General features: G+C 33.8%; 1 protein-coding gene across 3 annotated transcripts in view; it reads right to left on the bottom strand.

Annotated features, from left to right (window-relative positions):
• LOC145277827 (monoglyceride lipase-like) overlaps positions 1 to 20,444 on the bottom strand; it is a 610,056-nt gene extending 589,612 nt beyond the window's left edge. For 2 of the 3 annotated variants that reach the window (XM_080129734.1, XM_080129735.1), the window contains exon 1: positions 20,068 to 20,299. The gene's annotated coding sequence lies outside the window, so the exon portion shown is untranslated. Of the gene's footprint in view, positions 1 to 20,067 lie in introns of all 3 variants that reach the window. The other variant, XM_080129733.1, reaches the window with a different exon arrangement.
• Between the last annotated feature and the right edge of the window lie 360 nt (positions 20,445 to 20,804).

Here is a 20,804-nt window from a genome sequence, read left to right on the forward strand (position 1 = left end):
AAAAAATATGAAGGATGTTGCAATATTTTAAGAATAATAGGGTATGATCCAACACAGTCGGAAGATTCTATTTATAAACAATGCTGCTAAGAACTGACGAATCAAATAAATTCACGTTCTGCTACCAACCAATCAGAAACCAGAATTGCTTCATAAATATTAAACCTTTTCTGGAGCAATTTCACATGTTCTTTTCCCGGGTTTCGACACGGTAAGAATATTTTGTTCTGTGGAACTGTCTACTACAAACAAGTCACCTCCCAGGACTTGTGTGTAACAGCGAACCATCTGAAACTGTTCTAAAAGTCAAAATGGCTTACACTTCTACTTTATTCATGGAATCTACATTTAGGTTTAGGCACGGATAAAGAGTGGGGGAAATTATTGATAGCGGTTTTAGAAAGACAGGTGTATAGGGACCATAGATTGAAGCTCAAACTAGCACTTTCTATGAAAATATCGATAAAGCAGAGACAGGCCTGCAACATCTTTTCTGTGGGAAAAAGGTTACAGGGAAGAGAAAAAGGCATCTCCACTAGGCTAGGAAGTCTATTTTGAATTCTGTTATAAATGGCAAAGATAAGTTACTCTTCTTTCTATCTATAAAAAGTTTTTAGTGGTTTTATTAACTTTAAAACATTTATTTGGTTTGAAAAACAAACAACAAATAGTGTTTAGCATTAGGTAAGAACAAAAAAGTTGCTGCAAATTGACACTTCAAATTTGAAGTTTCAAGGACTTAAAAATGAAAATAAAACAAAATACTATTAGAAACCCACCCAATAAATTTTACTATGAAAAATGTTTAAATTTTTATGGACTACATTTATTTTGTTTAGTTTTCGTAACATGAAGTAGAACACCTAAAAAAACATTTCCTCTAGTACATTTAACGAAACCTACTTTTATTATAAAAAATATTTTAAAATAATGAATAAATATGGAAAATTTCAGGAAATTATGACTACTATTTGATTTTTGCTAGATTTTAAAATCATGGGCATGTTTACGGCTTAAAAAACGTTACTACATAGGAATATTGTTTTAAAGCGTCAATAATGTAAACACAATTTTAGTTTCACATTTTCATTATTTTTGTATGCTGTAAAAAATTTTTTCAAATAATAGCAGTTAAACTTTTAAATAATAAAAAAGTTAGGATGATAATATTAAATTAAATTACAATGTGTTACATATAGGGAGTGTTAAAACTGGCATGCATTGGAGGGACCTATAAGTCATTATCAAAACTTCAAATATTTAGATGTTAATTTGCGGCAATTTTTCTTGTTCTCACCTAACGCTAGACACTGTTTGTTGGACCAAACGATAAAACCTTTTTTCTAAATAGGTAGAAGAGTAACTTATCTTGCCTTTAATAGCATTTGTTTGTCATATATTTGGTTTTCGACTACTTTCTCATACAACAAACCACAATTTTTTAAAGCGATTATGTGTGGTTTTATGACTTTTCCAGCTGGACTTAAGGTTAGTAGCCAAAAATTTTACTTTATATACGAAACTAATCCCTCAGATTAAATTCTAAAATAGTTCTTGTTTTTTTTGTTTGTTTTTTACATAGGAGGCCACTCAAGGATTAGGGGTAATGTGTGTACGGTAGTCAATGGGATAATATTGTAGTAATCGTTAGTAATGGAAATTTGGTAAATTGGATTACTTAAGGGGACGGTTCATCAAGAACTTGTTTACGCTGAACTTGAAGATGACCATATTGTAGTTAGCTAGAAAGCAGGCATGCAGTTCTAAGAAAGAAACTTTGTTCATGGAATCTATGTTTGGGTTTAGGTACAAATAAATGGGAGGGGATTATTGATAGTTGTTTCAACTAGACGTGTGTTTTTCGTGAAAGTTTGGCGAGGGGGGACCATAGATTGAAGCTCAGACAAGCACTTGCCATGAAAATCATGATAAAGAGACAGGCTCACAACGTCTGTGGGAAAGGGGTTGCAGAGAAAAGAAACCACTAGGTTACAAAGTCTATTTTGAACTCTGTCAAGACAGAATAAGCTGCTTCTAGCAGCTCCTGCCCAGATGTGGCAACAGTACTCCATTTGACATGCCTGGCTTTTATATAGGTAGAGAATTGCATAAACAGTGAGATGTCTGCCGAAGCGGTAGAAGGAGCCTACCATTTTTCCAGCAACCTTGACAACGGATTTGATGCATGTGTTCCATTTCAGATCAGAAGTAAAAATCAAGTCTAGAAGCTTGTCAAAACATGGAGCCTCGCCAAGATGAGAGCCATTCATTTCACTTGATGCCAGATGAGGATCAGAGCGTTGATGATGTAAAGATAGAAGCTTGATTTTAGATGCGTCAAAATTAACCAGTTACCTCTTTGTTTTTTTTTGTTTGCTTTTTTTCTGGCATGTTTTCAGGGTATTTGCACATAATCGCCTAAATGTAGAATCTCATTTTGGAGGAGAGTGCTTTAGTCAAGTGTGACGTGTCATTTTATTTACTTATCTTTCCATGGTAGCAAATTTAGACACAACGTTGGTTTTTAATGCATAGAATACCAGGAGAAATCCTTCGATTGAGGTATTAAAAAAAATTTCTCCCAATCACTAGATTGGGAGAAATTTTTTTTAATGCCTCAATTTTTTTTAATGCCTTAGTCTAAGAGGATTTCTCTTTCACTGATCGAAGACAGAAAAGATCAACTGTAGAATCTTAATAGATACTACACTTTGAATTATTTATTCGTCGCAAAAAATACAACATATAATATGGAATAAGATCATCCAGTATGTGGTAAAGTAAGGAACATTGTTTATCTTACATCTTTACACAATCTATCTTACCCTTAGCTACAATTATTTTATTTACCACAATACCATAATTCTCTATACTCTAATACTCTAGGGCCATCCGATTTAAAATATTGCTAATATGTTGAAAATTTAATGTATTTATGTGTGTGTGTGTGTGTGTGTGTGTGTGTGTAAGGACACCTCTCAACTCATATACTCAACAAATTTTTGATCTACAGATTTGCAATTAGGATAATCAGACGTGTGGAAAACTTTTTAATAGGTTTTCATCCAGATAAAAATGAGCTGTGAAGGGATCAAAATTGAAAACTTGGTACGTGGGGGGGCGGGGGGTTGGGGGTTGTACTTTTATCTGTTTTCAACTTTTTCACAAATGCTCATGCGTGGCCATGAAACATGACAGTTGTAAAGATCATGTCAAGTGGTCTAATGGTTATCGTACTTGACTCATTGTCTTTAGGTCTTGGTATCAATCTAAGCTTGAGTATTTTTTTGTTTTGTTTTACTTACAAGCGAACTGTTTAGAAAAAAACGGATCAAGTAAAGATTAGATACCCCGTAGCAGAAGACAAAGATTGGCGAACATTTCAAGTGGCACCAGTTTTTCGACCTGACATAGCAGACATGGTTGAATGTTCACAAGCAAGATTTTTTTAAAAATAGATTTACAAAACTTTTTAAGATTTAAAAGAAAAAATATATATTTACAAAACATTTTCTGGCGGAGGTTGACAATCCTACCACTTTTCAAAAATCGCTAAAAAACATGGCGGATGACCCACACGCATGACACTGAAAGTAATTAACGCTCCCAACATGACTGGAAGTTAGGGGCATATGTGTATTTGTTTTAATTTTACATACCTGAATGAATGAACGAATTGTTACCAAAACATTTTTAATGGTCCTTTCTTAAATATGACAAATTAGTACAAAAACATAACACGTTTTGCTACTTGTATAATTTTGGCACGAGTGTACGAACCATTCTTTCACCTAATAATTTAAGTTTGTATTTCTCGCGTTAGCGAAATTGCACTAGTATCAACCATTCTTTCACCTAACAATTTAATGAAAAATATTTTGGGTTTTTTTTGTGTTTTACAAAAAACCAAATTATTTTTCATATATATCATTCATATATCACAAATACACATATGCCCTAACTTCCGGTCACGTGTCAGAGGGAGCGTTAATTACTTTCAGTGTCGTGCGTGTAGGTCGTCCGCTATGTTTTTTAGCGATTTTTGGAAAGTGGCAGGATTGTCAACCTCCGCCCATTTTCTTTAATATTAAATATTTGCAAAACTTTTAAGGATTAAAAAAAACTTTTTGTGTAAGTAACAAAATGAACTTAAATTTAACAAAATATATTAAAATAAATGTGTCTTTCTGAGTGCGTTTTTTAAATATATTTACTGAACTTTAATAAAACTACTACTAATAATAATAATAATTATAATAAAAAATTTTAAAAATAAAAAAAATGAACTATATTAATTACAAAACATTAGAAACTGAAAATTTCGGACGCTAAACTTACTTTTACTTAATTTATCTTTATGGAGAAGTAAGCAAATAGCAAGTTTTTTGTTTTGTTTTTTTTTTAAATAAAAATGAAAATTATAAAAAAAAAGGCAAGGATGGAAAAAAAAAGGCAAGGATGGAAAAAAAAAGGCAAGGATTGGAAAAAAAAAAAAAAGGCAAGGATTTTAAACAATATGAAAAAAATCCCAAGCCTTTTGCTGGAAAAACCCATTTGCTCGTAAGTCTTTCAAGAATTTATGCCACTCTAAATATTATTATCGGGTTCGATTGTCTATCATGAAAAACTGTTTTAAAACAAAACTGCATTAATAAATGAGACCCCCCCCCATCTATTTGTTATTAAAAATCTTCTCCTTACCCATGTTAATCCTTGGCCAAGAAAAAAATAAAGCTTACATATAAGCATTTATTTTATGTAAAAAAAAAAAAAAACGTTCCCACGGTGGGGATAGTATAAAACACATTGTAAAAGGCAACCATGTAACAAGGCACAGAAACATACTTTAGAACAGAAAGAACAGCAGTAATCAGTGGTACTTTATAATACTTTATATTTAAAGACCCCAAGTAGGGTATGTCGATTTTGGAATTATGACTACGTCTATGCAGAGAAAGCTGTTAAATAACTTTAAAAAAATTTTTTTTTTTTTCAAAACTTGGTTTTAGCAAATGAATTTAAACCTTGTAAAAAAATTCAATATGCTGGCTTTATGCCAGTATTAAATGAAAAAATAAGTCATTAACGCTGCTTTTTGAAGAAAAAAATGTAAAGAAAATATAATCAATAAATTTTTTGTTTGTTATATCTATATTATTTTCAGAAAATTAAATGAGCATCGATAAAGGAAACCCTGCAAAATATTTCACTTAAAATAAATTGAACAACTATTAAATCTTTTTACCAGGTAATTTTTTTCATCTACACCGACACCTTATCAATTTAGTTTACATTTTACGTTTTTTTAACAAGAGCTTACTACAAATATAAAATTTTTTTTTTGCAAATATATGAAGATATTCCTTGGGTTTTCTTAATTTAAGTTTGCTAAGATATGTCTTATAGAATTGGACGATCAAGCCTTTATGTGCTTTAGACTAAACATACAACATAACATTAGCTACTTTTATTTTCTCTACTGCTCTCCCTCGACCCAGGACTGCATCATAATAAACAAAGTCTCTGACAGCATAGACACAGCACTCTCCCTCGACACTAGCGCACAAGTACATGTATTTGGTGACTTTAATGACCACCACAAAAACTGGCTTGAATTCTCTACTCACACTGATGCAGCGGGCAGCACAACATATAGCTTCGCTATATCTCGCTCCCTATCACAAATGGTTATGTTTCCAACCCGTTTCCCTGACCAGCAAGAACAACACGCATCACTTCTAGATCTGTTTCTGACCACAGTTCCCGATGATTGTATAACAAATGCTGACAGCCCACTCGGGAATGCTGATCATGCATTGATAATGGTCGAAATCGCCCTAAACTCTAGACCCAAAACTGAAGAGCCAGTGCTCAAAACAATGAGATATTATAAAAAGGCTGACTGGGAAGCCATCAGAGATCTTATCAGAGATGCCCCATGGGGAAATATTTCTCTTCCTGCTGAACAGTGTGCAAATGAGACCACTGAATGGTTCAAAACAGCAATTGAAGCACATGTTCCCATGCGGAAATTTTATAGCAAGCCCCACTCTCCCCAATGGTTTACTTCTACTTGCGCAACTGTCATTGATCAAAGGCAGCATGCATACCGCAGATTTAACCGACATAAGTCCAGTTCAAACAGACAGAAGTATATAGAAGCTAGAAGTAATGTTAAGAAAGAAATAGTGACAGCTAAGAGAGAATTTACTGAAACCACTAAAAAACGCATCGAAACACAAAAATTAGAAACTCGTGACTTCTGGAAAATCTACAACAGTGTAATAAATAATGGGCAATCAACAATTCCCCCACTAACCAACAATCACGAGGTTGTTTGCTCAGCAACCGACAAGGCTAATATGCTTGCCAGTTGGTTTCCCTCCAACTCTACATTGAATCCTTCCAACCATCCCCTGCCTGACTTTCCTTTGCGGACAGACGCCACGCTAGACAATCTAAAAATTATCCCTGCTCAGGTGCATGCTATCATAAAAAACCTTGACACTTCAAAAGCATGTGGACCCGATCTCATCCCAGCTGTGCTATTAAAAAAGTGCTAAGCCAAAGTAGCTCCAGTTCTCTCCAAATTCTATAACAAATGCCTTAACGAATCTTGCTTTCCGGGCTGTTGGAAAACTGCTTCTGTGGTACCAGTATTCAAGAATTCTGGCGAAAGAACTGACCCATCAAATTATCGCTCCATTAGCCTCCTCCCACTTTTCGCCAAAATATTAGAGACCATAATTAACCACCTTACAGATGCTAAACTTCTGACTGACAAATAATATGAATTTAGACAAGCCCGTTCCACAGCAGACATCCTCACTGTAATCTCTGAACGTATATACCATTCACTGGACAAAGCGGAGGAGGGCAGAGCAGTAGCTCTAGATATATCTAAGGCTTTTGACAGGGTATGGCATGAGGGTCTCCTCAGGATAATTAGATCATACGGTATCACTGGTAGAATACTTAACATAATTAAATCCTTCTTAGATAAGAGAAAAATCCAGGTTGTCCTCGACGGTCGTACATCTAAACAATATGATATAAATGCAGGAGTGCCTCAGGGGTCTATCCTTGGACCTCTATTGTTCCTAATATTCATTAATGACCTCTTCGACAAAATTGCCTCTGAGATGGGTATATATGCTGATGACACCACACTCTATAACAGGCATGACAGGAAAACAAATGAACACATATCTAAAGAAATGGTAAAAACACTAGAGGATGACCTCCAATCTGTAGTGGAATGAGGACAAAAATGGATGGTCACATTCAATGCTGCCAAGACTAAACTGGTTTCCTTCAATAATTACAAGAAACCTTCTCTGCAATGGCAATGGCCAGTGACTTTATCTGAGAGTACATCTTTCAAACTGCTTGGCCTAACGTTCACAGGAAATATGAGTTGGAACAATTACATTGAAAACATTGCTGCGAAGAAGGTAGGCTCTCTCTACCGTGCTAGAAAACTACTAACACCCGAAAGTATCCTGTACCTCTATAAGGCCACCATTTGCCCATGTATGGAGCATTGCTGTCACATTTGGGCTGGTGCATCTGTTACTAGTTTCTCGCTCCTAGACAAAGTTCAAAATCTAATAGGCCCTGAACTGGTATCTAAGCTTCAGCCTCTGTCCCATCGATGAAACGTTGCATCCCTCTGCCTGTTCTACAAATATCTTAATGGTGAATGCTCTGGTGAACTGCAGACACTTGTGCCCCCACGACGTAGACACCTTCGACAAACCCGACATGCAGCTAAATCCGACACCCACACAGTAGAGATCCCTAGATATAAAAGATCTTTCTACTCCAGTAGTTTCTTCCCCAGAACTGCTAGACTCTGGAATTCCATTCCAGGTTCCTGCTTCCCCAACAGTACTGACATGCAGAAGTTCAAGTGTAACGTAAACCGACATCTTGCTGCCCAAATCCCAACATAGTGTTGAAAGTCCGATAACTCTTGTATCCCTATTACCTCCCTTTTCCCTGTACATATCCCATAACCCCTTTTTGTTCTTCCCCTTTTTATAATAAAGAGTTCTCCTCATCAGTTAACACGTGTATCTATTTTCCTCCTTTGAATTCCTGTTCATTTTTTGTCTCCATTCCACTAAAATGCACCACTCAACAGGTTATGGGCCCAGAAGTATAATGGATACAGATGGAGCAGATTATCTTTCGACAGAGATGAAGCCAAATACGAAATTTGGGAAGTAAAATTCTTAGGCCATTTACGTACGCTCGGTCTAAAAGACGCCATCTTAGGCGTAAACTCTACAAATGAACACGACGATGAAAGAAATGAGGAAGCGCATGCCGAACTGGTACAGTTTCTAGACGATAAAAGCTTATCCCTGATAATGAGAGAAGCTGCAGACAATAGAAGAAAAGCTCTAAAAATATTACGCGAACATTACGCAGGAAAAGGGAAGCCTAGAGTCATTTCTTTATACACCCAACTAACGTCTCTCAAAAAGAATATCGATGAAAATGTCAAGGACTACGTTAAGAACAGAAACCGTTCTAACAGCCCTCAGAAATGCCGGACAGACAGTGGACGATGCTTTAATCATCGCGATGATATTAAAGGGATTACCTAGCCAGTTCGACCCATTTTCTATATATGTGACTCACAGCAACAAAGAACTAACGTTCTCGGTATTTAAAACCGTGCTTCACAGCTTTGAGACTCTGAAGCACAAAAACGAGACTAGCAGCGACGACGTGATGAAACTAACTTCCTCCTTTTCGAGAACTGCTATAAGTAACAACGACCGCAACGAGCGAGACACTACATGCTACATGTGCGGCGGAAAAGGGCATATATCTACAGACTGTGCCAACAACAAACGAAAAATGTGGTGCAACAAAGCCACCACTCATAAAAGAGAGTCTTGCCGCTACAAACGTAGGGACACTATGAAAAAGGCAGCGGACATTGAAGAAGAACACACGTTCACATTTAAAATGGAGGACTACCACGTGCGGAAGACGACGTCACCCACGGGTTTGCTTGTCGACGCTGGTGCTACTTCTCACATCATTAGAGATGAGAAGAAATTCAAAAATTTCGACCAAACATTCCAGCCAGAAAACCACTACATGGAGTTAGCGGACGGAACAAAACCCAGCAGCGTTGCATTAAAAAGAGGAAACGCAGAAATACACTTAGTAGATGAAAATGGAAACCGCGTTACAGTTACTTTAAAAATGGCGTTATTGATACCTTCCTACCCACAAGACATTTTCTCCGTAAAAACTGCTACTAAAAACGGAGCAACAGTCATTTTTAAAGAAAATAAAAATGAACTCGTGCATAAAAACGGCAGATGGTTCAAAATATATGTACATAAAAGACTGTACTATTTAACGACTACACAGAATGAAACCACCAAAGACAGCTGCCATCAATGCTATGACGTCGACACGTGGCATAAAATACTCGGCCACTGTAACTATGACGACGTAACGAAACTACCCGCTGTAGTTCGTGGAATGCAAATAAAACCAAAAAATGCAAACAATAGAAATTGCAATATTTGCATTCAAGGAAAATTCCCTCAAAGCAGAAACAAACACCCGGACGAACGAGCAACCAGCATACTACATCTAGTTCACTCGGACTTAGCCGGCCCTATAAACCCGGTAGACCTAAACGGAAACCGATACGCTGTCTCGTTCACCGATGATTTCTCCGGTGTTGTATTTGTATATTTTATTAAAAATAAAAGTGACACTACACTCGCCACCGAAAAATTCATTGCGGATATCTCACCCTACGGTGAAATAAAAATACTGAGGACAAATAACGGCTCAGAATTTAAGTCGAACGATTTCCAGAAATTAGTCCGCAAAAACAAAATTAAACATGAGACCTCAGCACCGTACTCACCTCACCAGAATGGAACAGCCGAAAGAAATAGGCGGACACTGTTCGAAATGGCGAGATGCATGATCATAGAGAGTGGATTACCCAAAACCCTGTGGACCTATGCTGTCATGACATCCACAGTTATACGAAACAGGTGTTTCAACAACCGCCTGAAACAAACTCCATATTACGAAATAACCAGGAGGAAACCCGACCTCTCGAAAATGCACATCTTCGGTTCGGTGTGCTACACCTACTCCAACACAAGAGGGAAACTGGACCCAAAATGTCAGAGAGGGATATTTATCGGATACGACAGAAACAGCCCAGCATATCTAATCTACCACCCTGAAAGTGGGAAAGTGTATAAACAGACAAGTAAAATTCATCAACAACTCTGACGTACAACAAAACCAAACTTCTCCACCAAGCAATAATGATGAGAACTTCCTCCAAAGAGATTTGACAAAAAATCTAAAACCGAAAGAAGACAGAACAGCCTAGTGTTGATGAACCACTCAATATCATAGAAGAAAGCAGTTATACACGGAGATACCCAGAGCGGGAACACAAGATGCCCAGCTACTTAGAGGACTATGTAACGACAGTTCAAGACGAGAGTGGTCACACACTTGTCAATCTCGACTACTGCTACAAAGATGCACATGGTGTACCACACACCTATAAAGCAGCTACGACCTCCCCAGTGGCACACCATTGGATCAAAGCAATGCAGGAGGAAATCAATTCCTTGAAAGAAAACGATGTGTACAAGCTGACACTTCTACCCAAAGGCAAAACAACAATAAGCGGTAGATGGGTATATAAAATTAAAGAAAACCCTGACGGATCCCCGAAATACAAAGCAAGATTTGTTGCAAAGGGTTACAACCAAACCAAGGGGGTAGATTATACAGAGACTTTCTCGCCAACAGCTGACATCACATCAATCCGCAAGTAGCTATCCAATACGATCTCATCGTACACCAAATGGACGTCAAAACGGCGTACCTCCATGCCCCAATTGACCATGAGATTTACATGGAGCAACCAGAGGGATTTGAAGTGAGATGGAAAACAAGCGAGAAACCAGTTTGCATGTTAAACAAATCCCTATATGGACTGAAACAATCGGGCAGAAATTGGAATCAAACCCTGCATGACCACCTCACCAAAAATGGTTTCATTCAGAATAGAGTGGATACATGTGACACAAGTGAGGAACGAATCATCATCATCTCATGGGTCGACGATTTAATCATCGCAGCCAATAATAATGATTCGCTCAACACTACCAAGCAGATGTTGATGTCCGAATTTCAGATGAAGGACCTTGGAAAACTCCGGCATTTCTTAGGAATAGACTTCGACATAACTCAAAGTTGTATACTGATGAGTCAGGAACGATACGTCACAAAAATACAGGAAAGGTTTGATATGACCAATTGCAAACCCAGGACAACTCCATGTGAACTAAAGTGTGACCTAACCGAAAATGACTCTGACCTCATCGACCCCAGAAAGTATCGTGAAGTCGTCGGCAGCCTAATCTATCTGATGATCTGTACCAGACCAGATATAAGCTATATCGTCGGCAAGTTGTCCCAACACTTATCAAATCCACATGAACAGCACTGGACGGCAGCCAAACATGTACTGAGGTACATAAAAAGTACTATGCAACACCAACTATGCTATACAAAATCAAACGATCAACTCCAGTTATTCGCATACAGCAATGCCGATTGGGCATCAAACCAATACGGCAGACACAGTATATCTGGATACTGTTTCAAGCTTAACAAAAGGCGGTTCATCCATTTCCTGGAAGTCAAAAAGACAACCCACGGTGGCGTTATCCACATGCGAAGCCGAATATGTGGCCTTAGCAAAAACAACCCAAGAAGGTATGTACCTCACACAATTACTAAAAGAAATGAACTGGTATAAGGAATACACACCCATTAAAATATTCGACGACAGTCAAAGCGCTATAGCACTTTCTAGAGACCCAGTGCATCGACAAAGATGCAAACACATAGACATAAAATACCATTTCATCAGGGACGCTTTGAACAATGGCAATATAAAAATTATCTATTGCCCCACAACAGACATGCTCGCAGACATCATGACCAAACCCCCAACCCGAGCAAAACTAGAAAAATTCAAACCACTTTTATTCGGGCTTTAAATTCGTCTTTTTGCCGATATGATGCTCTTATATATACGCATATTCTTTTTCTATAAACACAAAAAAAAAAAAAATACGCTCACACTCTAAGAGCAAGCGGGGGTGTTGAAAGTCCGATAACTCTTGTATCCCTATTACCTCCCTTTTCCCTGTACATATCCCATAACCCCTTTTTGTTCTTCCCCTTTTTATAATAAAGAGTTCTCCTCATCAGTCAACATGTGTATCTATTTTCCTCCTTTGAATTCCTGTTCATTTTTTGTCTCCATTCCACTAAAATGCACCACTCAACACATAGTACCCCAGTAGTTGTTGCCCCTGATAGTAGCTCCCTACACCAAAGTGGCAATGTGCCTTGTTTGGGGTGAAAATGTAATAAAAAAAATAAATTTGTATCTTGTGATACTACACTTCATCTTTATAAAAATAAAAGTTATAAAAGATACGTGAATAAAATATATTTTTTTAAATCTCTGTTTATACTTGTGATTTTATTATGCATAAAAATTACCTTGGTCTTGAAGGATTTATCTTTCACTGTCCACTTACATACATTGCACTTTAAATAAATATTGAATTGTATTAAAAACGCACAAAGAAAGATAAAAAAAAAAAAAAACACTGTACATAAAAATTAATCTTGGTCGCAAAAATCCGAACAAGTCAGTTATTTTATATTTGTTTCTGCCAGTTTAGTTATAATCATTTTATTTAAATTTTTTTTCTTCCCCAACTGTACTGACATGCAGAAGTTCAAGTGCAACGTGAACCGACATCTTGCTGCCCAGCTCCCTACATAGTACTCCTGATGCCCATGTCCCTGATAGTAGCCCCCTACAACAAAGTGGCAATATGCCTTGTTTTGTTTGAGGTGAAAATGTAATAAAAAAAAATTTTTTTAAATAAAACATTTTTGGCGGAGTTGTACAACCATCACACCCATGTGTAATTTCTATACTGATAGGTTTTTTGAAATTTTTTCACTGGACTATTATTGATTGGACACTAATTAAACAGATTATGAAAAAATATTGAAAAAAAATATATTATTTCAACATTTTGAAAGGGGTGCTCACTTTTAGGTTACAACGGTGTGGTAAATTGGTCACCCATTTTTTTTTTTTTTTTCTAAATACAGAAGTGTCTTCAGGAGATATGAAATGGTCCCATGTCGGGAGGCGTACGCTATGAAAATTGACAATGGGATGGAAAATTATGAAACATTTCTCCAGCATGCTAGTGAAATTTATAATACTTTAAAAATTTTTTTAAAAAAACATGCTACATTAAATAAAAACACTAAAAACATATCCAGTTAGGTAAAAAAGTAACTTATATTGCCTTTGATAACATTTATTTGTTACATATTTGTTTTTTGATAACTTTTTCGAATCTGTGTTCAGTAGGTACCTCCACGGTGATGTGTAAAACGTCAGTAGTACACATTTTAATAGTGACGTCATCATTTCGTGTGTTTGTGTTAATTTCTATGGATAATCGTTCGCGTTATAATTATTAGTGGAGTAACTTTTTTTCTTTTTTTTTTTTTGCTATGGATAAAAAATAATATAAAACTTACCTTTTGTAAAACAAATACATTTTCATTAACGAACTGTAGTTCGTTAATGAAAATGTAGACTAGAGTAATAAAATAAAATTAATGTTAACGTCTTCTGTTGACACATGTATTTAAAAATAATGTTCTTTACAAGCCTCCATACATTTTTGAAAAAAAAGCACCAAACATAAGGACCACTAGGTGTGTCAGAAATTTCGTGAAAAATAGTGAATAATTCCACCCCATCTTTCCAAGCTTATAACTCCTCAAAAAATGTAATTCAAGTCCTAATCATTTTTTCGATTAAAGAAGCAAGGATCAAGGTTTCATTAAAAAAAAATTTTTTTTTTAAATAAAAAAAAAAACGTGTTTTTTTTTTTTTTTAAAGGTTTTAAACTTCGGACTTTACAGGTAAACTTCTAAAAAACACTACTTTTTTTGTTTTAAATTTGAATATATTATTTATTGACCTTTTCTCTTCAATTTGTGATATATAACACTTTGATGAGTAAATTAATTATTTACTTTTTAATAGACATTTCAAAATGGGAGGCGTGAATTATTCGACCCCCCCCTGTCTTTCCAAGCTTATAACTACTCGAAAAATGTAATTCAAGCCCTAATCTTTTTTTTTTTTTTTCAATTAAATTCAATTTTCAATTAAAGGAGCAAGGTTTCATAAAAAAAAAGAAAAAACAAATAACGTGGTTTAAAAAAAAAAAGGTTTAAAACTTCGAACTTTACAGGTAAATTTCTAAAAAACACTACTTTTTTTTGTTTCTCTTCAATTTGTGATATATAAAACTTTGTTGAGTAAATTAATTATTTACTTTTTAATAGACACTTGAAAATGGGGGGGCGTGAATTTAAAAAAAAACATTTGTCTAAAATATTATATTCGGTTTATTGGAAAGAGCATATAATTTCACATTGACCCTGAAAATATCGTAAAAATAGAATCAATAGAAAAATTTTGATAGATTTTTAAAGTTTAAAAATTGAAAAATATTGAGTTCGTAAAATTCATTACTGTTTTTTAAAAAATAAAAAAAAAATATTTCTATTACTTTTAAAACAACTTTAATAGTTTATTTTGGAAGTATAATCCATAAAGAAAATAAACAACCCACTTTTAAAAGAGAAATTACGAGTTTTTTATATTTTATTCGTAGTTTCGTGTTAGGGGTGTCAAAAATTCCTACAAAAATTCTGATACACCTAAAGGACCACCCTCTATCAATTTAAATAATAAAATCAAAACGAATTTTTTTAAAGTTGATTTTGGATTTACAATTTTTATTATCTCAATAGTCTTATATTCTTTTATATGAATATATTTTTGTTATTGGAAACCTGTTATTAAAAAAAATCCATTTAAACTTCATATCGCGTAATATTTGAATTTAATATAGGCACCGCCAAAAATGGCCGCAAAATCAAGTTGTTGTTGTTTTTTAAAACGAAATTACATTTATTAAAATCCATTATTTCTGAGTAACCTTTTTTTTCCAGAAAGATAAAACCCTGAATTTTATCATATAGAAAACAGAATAATGTAAAACTTTTTCTACTATTTTTAATTAAATTTTAAATGTTAAATTTTCCCAAAAAGTTAACAATTGACATTTTTTGTCTTGCACAAAAAACGTACATAAATATTTAAAAAAAAAAAAAAAAAAAAGAAGGTTTTTGAAATAATTAATTTATTTATTTATTGTCTAACTAAGATTTAGGATGATTTTGTAAGAGAATATGCAAAAATATTATAATATAAGTACCTGGATTTCAAATAATTCCACTTATTCATATATGTAACCAGTTATTTCGCGTCGATCTAGAGTCTAGATCGACACTGTTTACGTTTGCGTTTGATAAAAAGCAAACTATGGAAGACCAAACAGGCCAAAAAAACTTATTTTTCAGTGACGAAAATTTCAATGTATTATTAAGCTGAGGCTGGCCAGTACCAGATGGGTGACCATTTGTATGAGTTTGGTTTTTAATGTGTATGTGTGTGGGGGCCAGGCTCCCCAAAATGGGGGGGGGGGCAATTTAAAGCAGAATAAAAAAAAATTTATTTCAGCGCGTTTGGTCCACCGTAGTCGAAAGGCGGCAAACGTTTTCAAACGGGATCGAAAAAAAAAAATGATGCTATTTTTAACACAAAGGGCACAATATTTATCGATTTTTTTTTTTTTTTTTTTGGTATCGATTCTTCAAAGCATGCCCTGTTTAATAATGGTCATGCATTATTCGGCTCGCTAAAAAAAAATTGTTGATTTATTTATCAAAGATTTTAAAATGGCTTTTTTCGTATAAATATTAAAAAAAAAAAAAATTTTTTTGTTTTGCTTAACTTAAATTAATTATTTTACTTAACATATTCACCGAATTTCACACTTCAAAACTCAAAAGCGGGATAATTAAACACAATCGAAGTTCTGATATTCAGACGTCAAAATAAGGTATGCAAACAATTTTTTTTTTTTTTTTTTTTTTTAATCTATAATTCTGTCCCTTACAACAACACAATATGTTGATTTCAGTTTCAGATGATTATTTTAAGCATTTGTTCCCACTTCAAAACAAGGGGGGGAGTTGTAAGCAAAAAAATATATATATATAAATATCGTTTATGAAAAATAAGTACACCGTTATAAAGTTCATTCTTCTCTTAATTAAGATTAATTAAGATTTCGTATTGATCGGATAATTATCTGATTTTTGGTAGATTTTTAAAAAGACGGTCCGTCAAAAAGTACTGACCTGCCCCCCCCCCCAGTTTTGGCGGTGCCTAAAAAGCTTTTTAAAAATAATAATTTTTTTTTTGAATTGTTTTTGTTGTTGTTGTTGTAATTCTAATAATTATATTACCGGGTAAAAAATTATCCAGAAAGTGTTTTTTTAGCATAATATTGAATTTATGTCCAATTTTATTTACAACTTTGAGGTAAGTGAAATAAATAACAGGATTTTATATGAATTACTATTTTTTAATTATTTGATCTTTTCAGCTTTAAAAAATGTTGATAAAACCCCACATTTATTTTGCTTAGTTTTCGGACCATGAAATATGGGGGGGGGGGGTAGAACACCTCCAAAAAATATATTTCCTCTAATAACGAAATCTACTTTTAATATGTAAGTTTATTTAATAATGATTGAATATCGAAAATTTCAGGAAAATATTTCAGGAAAATAAAAATTTCAGGAAAATAACGAAATCTACTTTTAATATGTAAGTTTATTTAATAATGATTGAATATCGAAAATTTCAGGAAAATATGATTATTATTTGATTTTTACTAGATTTTTAAAACATGGTTGTGTGAACGCGGCTTAAAAAAAAACATCACTACGACACTACATAGGAACGTTGTTTTTAAAGCGTCGATAATGTAAACACGATTTTTGTCTCGCATTTTCATTATTTTTGTATGCTGTAAAAAAATAATGAAAATGCGAGACAAAAATCGTGTTTACATTATACACACCCAAAATTTATTACTGTACACAGATTCGAAAAAGTTGTCAAAAAACAAATATATAACAAATAAATGTTATCAAAGGCAAGATAAGTTACTTTTCTACGTAACTGGATATATTTTTCGTGTTTTTATTCAATGTAACATGTTTATTCAGCTCGAAAAACATGCAGTGTTTACCGATGTATTGGAAAATTCAAAATGGCGCCCGACTCTCTCTTTAACACGGTAAGTTTGGGAAAAGATGTTATAAATAATAAACTAGACAAAATACTATTAAAAAACAACCGAATATATGTCAACTTATGTCACGGTAACATACATTGAGCGAATTTCTAACAGTATTTTGTCTAGTTTATTATTTATAATACATTTTCCCAAACTTACCCTCTCCGAATTTTGAATTACAAGTATATCGTGTTACATATGGGGGGGGGTAAAACTGTGGCGCGCGTTGGAGGTACCTAGTCACATGAAAAAATTAAATATATCTTTAAAAAAAATCGAAACTTTATTTTCATAAACAACAATAAAAAAAAAAGTCATGTTCATTCTTTTTTTTCTTTGAGAAACAAAAATATTTCTGACTTAGAAATGCGAATGCGGTAGGTTTATGTCATTTTTACTTTCTATGGTTTTTATTGGTTACAAAATGAGTGACTGATTTACCAGAACGTTGTAACTAAAATGTGAGCACCCTTTTAAATGTTGAAATAAAGATTTTTTCAATTTTTTTTTTTTTTTTTTTTTGTATTTTTCATAATCTGGTGTCCAATCAATAATGTTGAAATAATGATTTTTTTGTTTTTTTGTTTTTCATAATCTGGTGTCCAATCAATAATACAATGAAAAACTTAAAAAAAAAAACATACAAATTACGCAAGGAGGGGGGGTGATGATGGTTGTACAATTCCCGCCTATTTTTTAATTACATCATCCAAAATTCTCAGTTATAACGTCGGTTTATTTATTTATTTGGTATTATTTTATGACCTGCCCCGGCCCAGCGTAGTATAAACACCCCGAACAACCACCCCATGTTAAGAACGGCTTTTGTTGAGGTTGGGGGTGTTTATTCCGAAAGTTGTTCCTAACATAGGGAGGTTGGAGTGTTTATAATATGCTGGGGAGTGGGGCACTGGGGCAGGGCACGTCGTAAAAATTTACCATTTATTTATTTATATTATTATTAATAGTTTTATTAAAAAGTTCTGTAAATATATAAAAAGAACCCACTCAGAAAGACACTAATTTATTTAAATATATTTTGTTTAAATACGTTTAATAAAATTAAAAAGTTTTCCGTAAATAGAAAAAGTTTTTTTTTTTTAATCCTTAAAAGTTTTGTAAATATATATATTTTCTTTTTAATTTAAAAAATTTTGTAAAAATATTTTTTTAAAATCTAACTCGCGAACATTCGACCATGTCTGCTATTTGACGTGTTTACAAACAACCAACGGCAATGTCAAGGTCGAACAACAGGTGTCACTTAAAATGTTCGCCAATCTTTGTTTTTGCTACGGGGTATCTAATCTTTACTTGATTCGAAAAAACAATATACTCACATGCACATGTCTTAGTTTCTTTCCTTTTTTTTTTTTTTAAAGGATTTTAACGTTACGTTTAATATCTACGATATTTCTGTTTGTAATAAGAATTCTGCATCAATTTAAATATAATATTTATGCGTATCTTACAACGCAACGTCGTGCGTGCACCTCGTGTGGCCAGCTAACATTATATATATAGAGAGAGCGTGTTCGTGTGGTTTTATTATAAATTATAGTTGATATGCAAAAAAAATAATGAACATATCTGTTTTTATAGATTCTGTTCTAGTGAAAAATTAAATATATCTAAGAAAAATAATAAAAAATTGAATTTAAAAAACTGGCGTAAACATGTTTTTTTTTTTTTTTTTTTTTTTTAATTACTTTGGTATATTTATATTTTAACCTCCGTGTTCTTTTTCTTAAAAGAAAACTTTGCGATAAGTAACGCTCCTATAAATATATAACTATATAAACGAACTTAAAACGACGCCATTTATTAAATTTTTCGATAGACGCTCGCTAGGGAGTCTTTTTGTTATTGGAATCGGGAATTTAGAAGAGAATCGATAATTGCATCGGAACCGGGAAAAATATTGGAATCGTCCCATCATATGGGAAATAAATTTTATACTTTTTTGGTATTATTATACAAACACCGTGACAGCGAATTAGTAAAAACAGACGTAGTATTCTGTTACGTTTCGGTGTGCTGAACACGAATCTGAAAACTGGGTTAGGGTTAGGGTTAGGGTACATTTTTTTCTACTAATTCGCTGTCACGGTATTTGTATAAATTTACCTTTTTTTTTTTTGGAGGAGAGGTCTAAAAGATTTTTAAATTTTGAAAGCTTACATCCAGTCATTTTATGACTAGACATTAAAATAATGACAGAATTAATTATGATTTCACAGGAATTTTATTCAATTAATAATTAAATAACCAAACGATATCGTAATAATTAAAAGTTAAAACCCATTATTATTGTATAGGCTGGCCGTTTTAAACTTTTCATTAACTTCCAATAAATTTTGGGAAAAAAAACACCTCGAACCTCTACCTGTCCCAACCATGCAGGTAATATTTCAGTTTCGTGTCTCCCTCGAGTGGTTCCAATATGGGGGATCGATTTACTAGAAACTGAGCATGAGCACGCCTTAAAAATCTTTAAATACTGAATATTTTTCTTTTTTTTTTTTTTTTTTTTTTTTTTTTTTTTTTTTGATAATCGCGTAGATTAGTTTCCAATCGATAAAAAACACCGGCTGCAAAAATTGAAAAAAAAATAAACAAAAATTTTAAGTATAAAACGACAAAAATAAAATGAATGTAAATAATTAGCATGTCAAAAAACAAGTTCACTGATAAATTTTGTTAATATGAGCGTTACCTTTTCCCTTTTCATATCAACAAATCAAAACCACATTCGTTTTCTCCTCTTTCTACTGAAAAGTTTGCATATGTGACGAGTTAGATTTGAATTTGATCGTTAAAGCAAAAACAAAACCTGTTTATGTTTTCTGTACTATTATTACGACGAGTAGTAGTAGTAGTCTTAAAGCGACGCTTTCCTGTGTTCGTATGAGAGTGATTATAGTAAATCAATTTCTTTTGTTTTTGAGTATACTTATATATGTGTATAAACACAGACACACACACACACACACACACACACACACACACACACACTTTGCATTAGCGATCCTCTTTCCGTTGTTTATTGTTGTGAACACTGAAACGCTTCTTCACCCACCAAGATAACTCTTCGTTTTACCTTCGCTTTCCTCTCTCATACACACACACACACACACACACACACACGCCCACAGCAACAAGACGACAGTTTAACGTGGGAGAAATCCAGCCCGCCAAACTAGACGGATCATCGAACCCGTCGGCATTCGCTAATACAGGGTGACCCAAAAAACGGGACCCAACTCTAATTAGATCCCGTTTTTTAGTGTTTTGTCCAATGCAATGAAACTTTCGTCATAATTAGTTTATTATATTCAAAACATCATATCAAAACACTAGGGTCTTTGGTCTTTTTTTCTCCGTTGATTGTAAAATGTTCAGAAAAACAATTGAATGTCCTGTTTTTTTTTTGGGGGGGGGGGGGTCACCCTG

This window comes from Euprymna scolopes, chromosome 6 (assembly GCF_053919585.1).
Source record: "Euprymna scolopes isolate OS-2025 chromosome 6, ASM5391958v1, whole genome shotgun sequence".
NCBI lineage: Eukaryota > Metazoa > Mollusca > Cephalopoda > Sepiida > Sepiolidae > Euprymna > Euprymna scolopes.